The sequence below is a fragment of the Vicugna pacos genome, chromosome 11, assembly GCF_048564905.1.
Source record: "Vicugna pacos chromosome 11, VicPac4, whole genome shotgun sequence".
NCBI classification, from domain to species: domain Eukaryota; kingdom Metazoa; phylum Chordata; class Mammalia; order Artiodactyla; family Camelidae; genus Vicugna; species Vicugna pacos.
In genome coordinates this window covers 55,827,875-55,841,172 of record NC_132997.1, presented here as the reverse complement: position 1 = coordinate 55,841,172, position 13,298 = coordinate 55,827,875, and the positions used below count along the sequence as shown (strand labels likewise).

The window sequence follows — 13,298 nt, the reverse complement described above, 5'->3', positions numbered from 1 at the left end:
ATGCACAATATGAAAATAGTTATAAAAGAGTATCAGTTAAGCAGAAACTTGGCTTAACTGACTTCAAAACTTCTGAATGTGTTGTGTGGTTTAAGGAAGATTATTGAAAGAAGAGTCTTAGCAAATTGAAATGATGGCTAAAAGCATTCTCAAGCATAAAGAAGATTTTCCCTGTTTAATAAATTCTTAGCTGTAAAACTATAAATAGTAGGGCCTCAAAATGAAACTAAAAATAAGGTTTCCTGATCGAGCAATTAAACTGTAACCAGCGCCGTGATTATCAAGCATTTATCATGTTCCATTTGTTAAGAAAATCCAGTTAACTCAACGCAGGTAAATTCAGCTACTGTCCTCCCAGAATGAGACTGGACCTTGAGAATGAACTGCCCTTCATGCCTGGTTGCTTAGGATTCTCACTTTCTTGACCTTTCACCTCCCCTCTAGGCCTGAGAGCCAGAGAACCCCCATGATTTCATTAGAGTAAATTAGATGTCACAAGCTGTTGTGATCTGTCAGCCAGGTTTAACAGCGACATTGCAAGTCTTCTTGCAACTCTCCAAGAAATCAATAATGCCTCCCTTGGCAGCAGAATCCTAAGCTCAGATCACTTTGTCACATTTTAAAGCAAATGACACAGCATGCAGAAATGGGTAACAGACAAAAAGCAAAGAAGTACACAAGTACTGAAAGTGCTCAATCCAAGGAGGAGAAATTAAGACCTTTGTAAAGGAGTTTCTAATTATATTCTCCCTGACTGTCTATCAAATGGGCAGTCTTCTATGTTTTGAAAAATCACAAGATAGCAACTTTAGGATTTCAAATTAGCACACTTCTGATAACTGGTGTCTGTTTTGAAGTAGCAGAGTTAGCTTCTTGAAGAGGTAAATAATTCTAATGACCTTGTGGTCCAGGGCGGAGTTTCAGAAGATAAGGAACCCCTTCTCTATTGTCCTGTAATTTATGATTACTGTTGATATTATAGTCATTGGTCGTCTTATGATTTCTAACTCACAGATGAGAAAGAAACAACAAGCAGAGTCTTCTGAATTATTTTATAGAGTTGGGAGGATTTGATTCACCTTCATTCTTCACCTTAACCTTGAAAGAATTATCCTGTGTGGAGATGAAAAGAAACTGTAAATCATGTACCAGCAAACTACAGACCACAGAGTAAATGTGGCTCACTGTCTGTTTGCGTAAATAAAGTTTTATTGGAACACAGGCATGCTCATTAGTTTATATATTGCTTGCAGCTACTTTCCTACTATAAATGCAGAGTCAAGTAGTTTGACAAAGATCACATGAACTGCAAAGCCTAAAATATACTATCTAGCTCTTTACAAGACAGGTCGCTAGCTCGTGATCCCAGTGATGCTGAGTTTAACTCTCTCTCCCTTTGTGCAAATGAAAATTGCAAAATTACAACTGAAGTGGCCACAATAAGCTCCATCTTAGGGCAGGATTTGCAAGAGAAGTATTTGCTGGGGATTAGATAGAAGAGAACCCAAAAACAGAGGAAAGCAGGTAGAAGTAGAAGTAAAATATATTGTATATCAATTATTTACCAAGCACTGTGCTAAACTCTATATATTACATTAATTTCCAACGGCTGATGTAATGAATTACTACACAAATTTATTATATTACAGCTCCGGACGCCAAATATTGAAAATGTGTCTCACTGTATTAAAATCAAGGTATTGGCATTCCCGTGTTTCATCTAGAGGGTCTTCAGGGGACTCTGTTTCCTTGCCTCGATCAAATTATAGAGGCTGCCCACATTCCTTGACATTCCTTGGTTGGCATCCATCTTCAAAGCCAACGATGTCCTGTCAAGTCTTTTCCATGCTGCCTGTTTCTTCCATATTTAGGGGCCCTTGTGATTACCATGGACTCACCCAGATAATTCAGGATCACCTCCCCATGCTAAGGTTAGCAGATTAGTAATATTAATTCCATCTGCAAACTTACTTCTCTTTTGTTACGTAATCTAACATATTTATAGGTTCCAGGGAAAAGGGCATGCACGTCTTGGGAGGGCAATTAGTCTGCCTACCACACATTCTATTATTTAATATTCACACTAATCCTATGAGAAAAAATATAATTTTATTTTACTGATCAGAAAACTAAGGTCGAGAGAGGCTAATTAACCATCAATGTCACATGGCTACTAAGTAGAAAAGATGAGATTTAAATCTGGTTCCTTCTGGTTCTGAAGATTATGTTCTTCTGTCATGCACTGAGTAATAGTACACTAAGACAACATTCACTCTCTCACAAAATACCTTCTTAGTTTCTCACATAGCCTGTGGAGCAGAGAATATCACGTTCGCCTAGACATGACTTCTCCTCTACTATTCTGACACTGCACGAATGCACAAAGACATTTACAAACGGACATATATTAACAACCTTGGTAGAAACCGATTTCTTAAACTCCAGTTTAGCCAGATAGGCTGAACTGTAAAGAATTCTTTAAAGAAAGTTCATTGCTGATTTCGGAAACCAATCACTTCTGTTATAGGTCAGCATGACAAAGATACATGTGGGCCCAAAAACTTAAGACAGGAAAATGTAAGACAGGACTGGAGTTAGTGAAAAGATACTGGGCTAGCAACTCTTGGCTAAGTGCTATATCCAGAGAATAAAATATTTCACTTACCACTGGATATACTATAAAATTCAACCTGTGTGCTTCTTCTGTGACTTGCTTCAGATCTCAGCCTGACAGTACGGATATAACTTTCCTTTTCCTAATTAGTTGCTCAAAGAAAAATCTGTCAATATTTACAGAGATACCAGTATCTCCCTCTTGAGATGTCCTCATCTAAATTGTCCAAGAGTTTGGGGTGCTGATTCAGACTGAAAGGGGTTGGTTCAGTTCTAAAACTGTCCCATTAATTCATAGGGAAGGACCAATGCCTCTAAAACTACAAAAGATTGAGTCTACACAGTCTTGAGAGCCACATGCTCACTACTAACGATGTATTTCCTTATCCAATTCTCTATGTAGTAGCTCTTTTTAGATTATAATTTCATATTCGGGCATCTTTACCAAATGTAGGTTGGATCTACAGGGACCTCTTGTCTCAGACATCACTGTGCAAAACAAGTCCTACCACTCACTCTTAGGTGATTCATTCCGCCTAAACTCACACTGGTTTCCCCAGTGGGGTGTTTGTACGTCCTTTCTTATTAAAAGATCTCAGTGTCTCCTTGTCCAGGTAGGAAAAAAATTTCCTCCTCATTTCCAGTGAGTAGCTCTGTATCCCAAGTAGTACTGTGAGGGTCTTTGTCATGCCACAGAAGATCTCTCTCCACTTGAGTGTGGAAAGCATTGTCTTATATTTAATTGAAGGATGATATGTAAATACCTTTCCCATAGATGAACTCTCCAGTCTGACATGCTGCCTCCATCTTGACCATGAAAAAGAGTGGTGTAATTACTAATTATGTTGCATTAATTTTAGAATGTTATTTCAGATCTTCTCAACTGTTTTTATCCTTAAGTTAATTGAAAAATTTTTTTAAAGCCCCTTCTTGTCATATTAAGGAGAATTCATTAAATAAGCATTGAGAGGGTCAATTGTGATATTCAGTCTAGTCATGATGTTCTCTCTGGTTAGATGAGGAAAGAAATGTTAACTTAACAAAATTCTGGCCCCCAGAGAAACTAGTCGTGTAAATTCTGGTATTATCCCTCTCCACAGTGCATTGTAGAAGAGGTACTGAATGTGGATAAGAGTCTTTACTAGTGGTATTAACTTGATCACTTTATTAAAGTGATGTCTGCCAGATTTTTCTAATATAAAGATACTGCTTTTTTTCCTGTTGTACTTAATAAACATCTTTAGGGAAGTTACTTTGAGAACATGCAAATATTCTGTTTTTCTTCATAATTTTGCCCATTAATTGTAGCATCCATCCCTAATTCTTACCTTTAACCATTATTGTTGTGGTGTTTGCCAAAGAGTCATTTTCTATTTCCATCATTGCTTCTACATTTAATTAGAATTCTACTGTAAGCAAAATCTGTCCTTTCTCCCACATTTATGTATTCAATTGTTTCTCTATATTCTTAGGAGCTCATGGATATTTATTTTATTTTATGGGTATAAAATACCCATAATCATTTATTTTTCTCAGAGTGCCCCATATGTGGCCATTGGAAGTCCTTTTGTGTGGATTTCGATGTCTGTTCAGCAAGCTCTCTTCATTTTGTGAGCACTTCATTATTTTCTAGGACAATAATATATATTCCAGGATCATTTTTATATTTTTACTAGTTCAGCTTTGATTCAGTAATTTCATTGGTACTGAACTGTGATTGTTTCATGATCTACTCAGTTGACAGAGCTAGTAGAAAGTGAGAGAGAGAAGTGTGTATTATCTACACATACTGCATATACACAAATCTACACGTGTGCATACATACATATATGTATATATCTATGCAATATAGTCACCATTATACATTTATGTACATGCATGTATGCAAGTATGCATATATACAATGCATCTATATCTCACTATGTACATGTGCATATATAATATACATACTGAGAAAGAGATATACACACAGATCAGAGGAGTTCACTAACTTTCCCTGTTTCCTTACTTAAAGGTCTCTCCTTTGAGTGAGAAATCCAGCTCTAATTATTCACAATATATGTACTTATTTGCTCTGTCCTCATAGTCTCACAACGGATCTCCATAGCCCTGTGAGAAATGAGTTTAATATTTGCATACTTGTATAGCATACCTATATTATGATATATTGGTTCACAGTTATTTTGTGAGTATAAAGAGCATAATGTTTGTTCACAGATCTTTTTGTCTTTAGCCTCAAAGTACATAGTCAAAATGCTGTTCAAAACTTAGGTTAGTTATTTTCTTCCCACATTTAGTGTGGTTATAAAATTTATTGGTAGTTCTTGTTAGATTTAGTTTGTCACTCTTCATATTTTGTCTTCAATCTTACCACCAATTAAAATTCTATTGAATTTTATTTATTTATATTTTGGGATATGTGAAGTATTACCATGGCTTCAAGCATCAGAACGATTTTTTCTTTAAGGTATATTCAGAGATGTATCACTTCTCCCTCGTCTCTTATGCCTCATTCCCATTACCTCATTCTTTCCACATTCTTCCCACTCAACCTCTGAAGATAATTCATTAGGTTCTAGTTACTCTTTGTATTTCATTTTGCATAAATTACCAGATATGTATATATATTTTTCTTATATGTTTTTTTCAACATAAATAGTACCACACTGTAGATACTCTCTTGCAATTTTCTGTTTTCATTTAACAATATCTTAAATCACCCTGTATCAGTTCAGAAAGGTTTTTTTTTATTCTTTTTTTTTTAACAACAGCATAGAACTTCATTGTGTGAATGTACCATAGTTTATTCAAGTAATTTTACCCATATGGGTATTTAGATTGTCTCCAACAATTTGCAGTGACAAACAGTTCCTAATAAATAAATATGTGTATTTTTATTTTCACATTATGGCAGTGTATGTTCAGGAAAAATTCCCAGAAGTGAAACTACAACATCAAAATTTAATTGCATATTTTTTTTGATGGATGTCTTCATCTGTTCTGCTTCCTGGTCACACCCTTAGTGTTCACTCCCAAACAAGATTTCTTATTTTTCACAACATGGATTGGCTGAGAATTTTCCAAAACTTTACGTTCTACTTCCTTTTTGGTTAACAATTCCACCTTCAAATCATTTCTCTCTTCTTGCAATTTACTGTAAGCATCAGGAGGTGTTGCCTTGGTACTTTGCTTGGATGTCACTTCAATACTTTGCTTAGAAGTTTTTTTTTTTTTAGCTAAATGTACAATTTCATCATTCCCAAGTACTACCCTCCACAAAAATACTTGGACATTAACACAATTCAGCCAAGTTCTTTCTCATTTATATAAGTCTCCAATAACATGTTCCTCATTTCTGCCTGAGACCTCTCAGAGTGGTCTTTACTGTCCTTATTTCTACCAACATTCAGCTTAGGTAGAATGTTGAAGCTCTCTCTACGATGAGACTTTCTCTACTGACTGTTCTCCTCTTTTCCTTCTGGCTTCTCACCAGAATTGCTCTTATTAATAGTTCATCCTTTCAGCTTCTCCCTGTAACAGTTCCAAGCCACTTGCTCAGTTTTTAGGTATTTGTAAGAGCAGTACCCCAGTCCTCAGCACCAATTTGTCTCAGGCTGTTCACGCTGCTATAACAAAATACCATAGAATAGGTGGTTTAAACAACAGAAAATTTTCTCAGTATTGGAAGCTGGGACATCCAAGATCAAGGTGCCAGAAGATTCAGTACCTATGGAAGGCCCACTTTCTGGTTCACAGATGGCCATCTCACAGAGTCCTCTCATGGCAAGTGGAGCAAGGAAACTTCCTAGTGTCTCTTTTATAAGGGCACTAATCTATTCCCTCATAACCTTCACCTCCAGAAGGCCCCACCTCTAAATGTCATTATATTAGGAATTTCAATGTATGAATTTTCAATGTATGAATTTTGTGGAGACATACATTTGGTTTTAAGCCTTATATATTGGTAAACTGCCTTCTATAAGGCTTGTATTAGTTTGCATTCTCATCAGAAGTATATCAAAGTATCTGTTTCCCCACAATTTCACAAATAGAATGTGTCATCATATTTAATTTTCACCAATCTGACAGACATGTATCTAATTACTCTTATTTTAATGTACTTAAACATTTTTCATATGTTCAATGGACATTATGTTTTCTTAAAGTAAGGCAATGTGCAAAAAGAAATATTAAAATTAGATTGATAACATATAAAAGTTTTAGGGAACACAATGTATGTTCCAAGTTTATGAAGAAATTGTGCAACTTGTTATGTGCTACATTTGGAAACTTTACCTTTAAAACTTTATTTACTAAATAATGAACAAATGTTCAATATCAAGCAGTGCTTGTCAAGTTATCTGTTAAATAAACAAATAAATAGATTCATAAATAAAATATAGCAAAAGGCTTTCAAGAAGGGAATTTAACATTGCAGTAAGTGTGAATACTACTAATAATAATCAACTATTTGATTCCAAGCTTTATATAAACCATTAATTTATAATACACATCTTAAAAACTAGTTTTACTAGAAATCCTGGAACATCCATATCTTGGGAAACTTTATTACTGGTATCTGCCCAGAACCTATAAATCAATTTTCAGGTATGTTCCTTTTTTTAATCCAATAAGTAAAAAATAGTTACACTTAAACATTCATACACACAAGACAGACCTCAAAAATCATTAGATTCATCAAATATCTGAAATGCTTTCCAATCTGAGTATCTGCAAAAGTGCCTTTAAATTGTCTTAATATAATGATTTCTTGGGATTTATAAGCTACATTACAGCATTTAAATTCTTATATTGGCCCTCATTATAGGCAACCAAATGTGCCAATAAAACTATTTTTAGCCTGGTTTCCCAGGGAACCAAGGCGTACAAATTTTCTGTGTGTCAATCTAGTTCTATCAAACCATTTGATCTCATGAGCATAAAACAAATTTAAAATTGGAAAGAGGAAATCCAAACTAAGCAGATTTTCACTAATTTAAAACATCCAATGGTCATTAGGTAGTATCAGTGACTAGCACTCTATTTTCATGGCTTAAAATAATTCATTGATTAAGCTTCTGGCAAGAATTACTACCTACAGCCACACTGGTTGTATACTACACACTTCCAAGAGAAGTACTCACATAGATTATAGATATACAGTACCCGTGGAGTTAATGCAGTACACAACCTACCCAACTTGAAATACAATGGGCCTGACACCTGATAATATCAGCCGGCATAGCTCAAGTGTACAAGGACAATTGCCATGACATCCCAAGGTGAGCTCATCTAAAAACTAAGAAAAACTAATTGTTAATTTCAGACATGTCTGATTAAGAAACCAAATGTTCAGAAACTAAAATCCATACTTTGGAGATAACTAAACATACAACACAAGTTGCTCTTATAAACTATTTACTATTTGGGATATTTGTTAAGTAACAAATTAATCAATTTATTAATTGCAACTGGTTTTCAAAATATGTTCATTCATGTATTTATTTAGCAAAAATCAACTGAGCCTTTACATGTGTACTAATTATCATCCGTAATACGCATGATTGGAAATAAACCCTATTTCAGGCAGAATTCTGCCTCCCTATACTGGAAACTGAGAATACTAGTTGTTCTCTTATTCCAATACTAAAATAACAACACTAAATTCTATAAATATCTAAGCAAATAATTATCCACAGGATACAATGGGAAATTAACGTAGGCTAAAAAGTGGAAGGGCTGTTATTTCAGTTTTTGTTGTTGCTTAGTCACATATATAGAACTTACCCAAAACTAACATGGGCAATAAACATTTATCTCTGCAAAATAGTAGAATATTGAGAATTGTTACAGAATAAGATCAGCTAAATGAGAAAAAAAGATAAGCAGTCATATTGCCTGAGACAAGAGGTTACATAATGAAAACAGAGGTGGCCCAGAAGGGAAAACCTTAACCAGAAAGCATAAGATGGAAATTCTTTCATGAAAAATGGAAAGAGGTAAAAATTCAACACTATCTCAAGATAACACTGTAACCCTGAAGTGATGGAATTCACATATAAATTAGATATACAGTGTGGTTTACTGAAGGGAAATAATACATGCAATTACAAGACAGTTAAAGGTAATTGGCTATCTGACTAGGGGCCTGCAGGATCAAAGGACTCATAAACTGGCTTTTGGGTAATTGATGGGAAATATCATAATATATGGGCCTGATATCGCTGATTGTAAGTTGAAAGGGAAGTCTGATTATTGTTGTGATTGTAGAGTTGTTTTGTAACCAATGAGATGCCACCAGAGATTGGTATAAATAAAATTCAAGAGACCATTTCTCTGTTTCTCTATGCACAATGAATAAGTAGAAGATGGCAGGAGCATGTCATAAAAGCTCACAACAACTGCAAACTCCTTCCAGGAAATCACTGAAATGGACAAAACTGAAGAATGAGGACACATGGGAGTTGTTCTCATCAGCCACTCAAAAAAACGGTAACTGGGGGATCAATCCTGAGACTCATCAACAAACTATGATGGCTTAATCCATGGAAAACTACAAAAATTTTGTGCTGTCTCTCTTGGAAGAAATTCTTAAAGGGGAGGCTTCAGGTCTGACATAAAAGGAGTTTTGTGAAGAGAGGCTCTCCTGAGAAGATCACGTTCCTACTAGTTTGATGTGAATACCCTTAAGGAAATCTTATGGGTTCCTGGACATCCCAGGAAAATGAAATAAAACCTAGATAGCCCTGTACCTGCACAGAAACGGAAGTCTTCCCTCCACTCCAACAGAAATAGATGAGGACCCCCATACATGGTCTTTCAAGGACTTCAGTAACCTTGATCCCAGACAGCAGGGAGTGGGGAGTAAATATGGTATTATAACCCAGTGTAAAATCTACTCACCTACAATTGGGACTTATGCCACATGACTCAATATTACTTTAAATAATGAATTTATTTTACTTATGTATGCTATCGAAATTGCTGATTCAGACTTACGTAAGCAGAACAAATCTGTGCTTACAAAAAATTTAAGGCTTATTTCTCTCCTCTCCTCTGCCCAAATCTGTTCTTATCAGAGAAATACTCAAATATAAATCTCAAAACTGCTTTATAGTGCATTTTATTGTTGTTTATTCCTTTGCTTAGCAAAAATAACAAGTTACTTCATTTTATGTTTCTTCAAAGTGTGTGGATATTTACAAATTAGGATTCCAGTTGAAAATAACAGAACCAACTCCCACTGGTTTCAAGAAGCAGCAGAAGGAGGATGCAAAAGAAAAATGAGTACAAAGAAAAGCGCAAGAGTCTATTTATTATAAGGCAATCATCAATTATGAAGAAACATTGGACTCTCGAGTAACCCAAAGTCTTTTCTCTATGTGAGTCATAAGAAAGGAAAAGAACCAAGAAACAGAACACTAACAATCTGGGAGTATTTTCTCTACATCCCTCATCTTTGGTCTCTGCAGATCTTCATTGTACATGAAAGTAAACAGCTGCATCATTGCTTCCGAGCTTTTACATCTCTATTCAATTAATTCCAGAATCATGAGAATGAACATTTGATCAGCCCAAGTTTGATTAAGTTTTCACTCTTCATAACTAAGCTAAAGGCAGATAAAACGAGGCTGCCTGGAGCCCACACCTGTAAAAAGTGTAGGCAGTAGTGAGAAAAGATAAATTGAACACAAAACTCAGTGGTTTCCATCATAGTTTATAACTTGTTTGATATATTTCTTGATGTTTTATTTTTAAGAAACTAGTAGCTAAACAAATCTGAACAGATATTGTGGAAACTGCCTGTCTCATCTCTGAGGAATGACTATCACTTACTAGCAGAGAAAATAACTTTTCCCCCCCAAAATATAAGCTGGAATCTGATTAAAACTAAAGTGATAATTTTTGAAGTTTTACAGTAATTTTCATAAATATGTTTTCTTCAACTATATAACAAGAATACTAATCAAAGTGTCAAAATTTAAGGACACTGACTTTTCATCCTGACATAAAGAATATATTTGCAGGGATGTAGTTTTAATACATGCTTAAGAAAAATAACAAGATATTGACCCACATACTCTAGCTGATACAATACCAGATGAAGTATTTTTTATTATCAGGCACGTGGATGTATATCCTCATGTTTTTAAATTCTGAAGTATTTTGAAACACTTGAATATTCAATTGCACTTCTCAGTTTTCATATAATATTTAACATAGTGAATGCTTATTATATATAGATATTATTTTCTGACATTTCTTTATCAAGTATCAGACATCTGCCAGGGACTGCCAGAAGTGAAGTGAGAGGACCAGAGAAAAAGCTATAATTCTCAGACCGCAATACAGAGCCTCTGACTTCAGGTGCTCTACTGGGAGCCTCACTGAACCGCTGAGAGTCAAAGACTGAGTTAAGCCCCCAGGAAGACTTAGTAAGAGGTGTCTTAACAGGTTTAGCAACAGGGTGTCCAAGACCACACACCTGATTCTAACATTTAGACAGTCCTTACCCTACACCCTTTCACACAGAATTATACAGAAAAAAAATATGCCTTCTACCATTCAATAGTTTGGAAGGACTGAAAAAAATGCACACAAAGAATATGCATCACAAAAGGAAATGGGGAAAGAGCAGAGGAGTTGAGCAGATTCTCTACACTCTAAAAAAGTTAGCATCCTTGTTTGTAAACAGAAGTCATACAAGAGATTCAGAGAAAAGAGATTAGACAAAAGTAGGAAATAAAAAAATATGACTTAAATAACTGAAAGTCTGAAAGTCACATTAGAAATTATAAATACTGAAGAAATGATATCCAGAAGCATGTTTGTATTTTTGTTCATTGGGAGGTTTTTGATCACTAATTCAATCTTCTTATTGGTGTGTTCAGATTTTCTATTTTTTCATGATTCAATGTTGGTAGGTTGTATGTTTCTGGGAAATTATCCATTTCTTTTAGGTTCTCAAATTTGTTGGCCCTTTAATCTTCTTAACGATATCTTTCAAAAGCAGTTTTTAACTTTTAGTTACATGAAATTTATCAATTTTCACATTTATAATTTGTGAAATTTCTGGTCCTATCTAAAATAATTTGCCTGTTTCAGGGCTGCCATATTATCTTATATGGCACATTATCTTATAGACACATTATAAATTTAACTTTTATGCTATATTTACTATTCATTTTGAATTTGTATATAGTATGAGATAGGGAAGTGTTTGTTTTTCCATGTGACCATCTAGTGTTCTAGTGTCGTTTGTTGAAAACCCAAACCTTTTACTTTGATTTTCAACAAAGATGCCAAGAGAATTCAGTCAGCCAAATTTAGGTACAGAGAAACATAGCTCTGATTCGTGATAAAAATTGCCAGTGAAGTATGAATAGCAGGGACATTAGTCTGATATTAATACAGCTTTTGCCCCTCCTTCTTTAAAATAAGTACTTGTAAGGTATATCATTTTCATCGATTTACTTTACCTATGTATGCCTTCACATTAAAGTAGGTTTCTTGTAGATTATGTAGTTGGATCTTGCTTTTTCACCTAATCTGTCTTTTGATTGGCGCACTTAAGCTATTTACATATTAATTATTTATTTATATGCTTGAAGTCAAATCTACTATCCTGATAATAAATTATTGTCTATTTGTCCCATTGCTCTTTGTTCCTCATTGTCTCACTTCTTGATATCTTTTGGGTTAATTATGTACTTTTTAGGTATTTCACTTCATCATTCTATTTATTATTAACTGGCTAGCATAGTTTCTGATGAGAAATTTGTGATAATTCTTGTCTCTCTGCTGTATGAAATTAATCAGCTGTTTGTAAGGCAATAAAAGATTATTAATTTTTAGCAGTTTTAGTTATGATGTGTCTTAGAGTGTTTGTGTTTATACTAAATTAGGTTCACAGAGCTTCATGAATCTGCGGGTTTGTTGTTTTGATCAACTTGGGAAATCTTCAGTCATTTTTTCAAAAATTTTGTAGCCCTACTTATACATGTTATACTGCTTAATGTTGTCCCCAATGTCACCAAGGATCTGTTCATTTTCATTTCTGTTTTTCTCCTTGTGCTTCAATTCAATGAGATTCAAGTTCACCTATCTTGTCTTTTGCAGTGCCTAAATTTCTTTTAATTTGATCATGTGAATTTTTCATTTTAGATGAAATTTTTCATCTCTAGAAGTTCCATTTGGTCCTTTTTATCTCTTTACCTTCTTGTTATGTTCATGTTCTCCAAATCCTGAGCACATTTAGCATATGTATAACAGATACTTTACATCCATTATCTTTTCTGAGACTGTCTTTATGGACTTATTTTCCTTATTTTGGAATCACATATTATTTTCTTGTGTCTAATATCTTAACTGGATGCTGACGATCTTGAATTTTATATTATCGAGTGTTGCATTCTGCCGTCTTCTTTCAAAGAGTACTAGATGAGTTTTTATGGTAGGCAGTTAACTTACTTGAGGGTAAGTTTAATCTTTTCAAAGTCTTGTTTCTTTATCTTCATTATACATTTTAAAGTAGCCTTCACTGTAGTTTAGCACTATCACTTAGATAAGACCCTCATTTGGGCTCCACTGAATGCAATAAACATTCAAAAATGATTCTCCATTCTGGCTGGTTTGAATACAAAAATCCCCCAGCCCAGTGTAAGCTCTGGAAGTTTTTCTACTTT

The 13,298-nt window shown here is 34.5% G+C and overlaps 1 long non-coding RNA gene across 1 annotated transcript in view; it reads right to left on the bottom strand.

The window, feature by feature from the left end:
• LOC140699799 (uncharacterized) overlaps positions 1–13,298 on the bottom strand; it is a 186,987-nt gene that overhangs the window by 61,979 nt on the left and 111,710 nt on the right. The gene's annotated exons all lie outside the window — the stretch shown is intronic.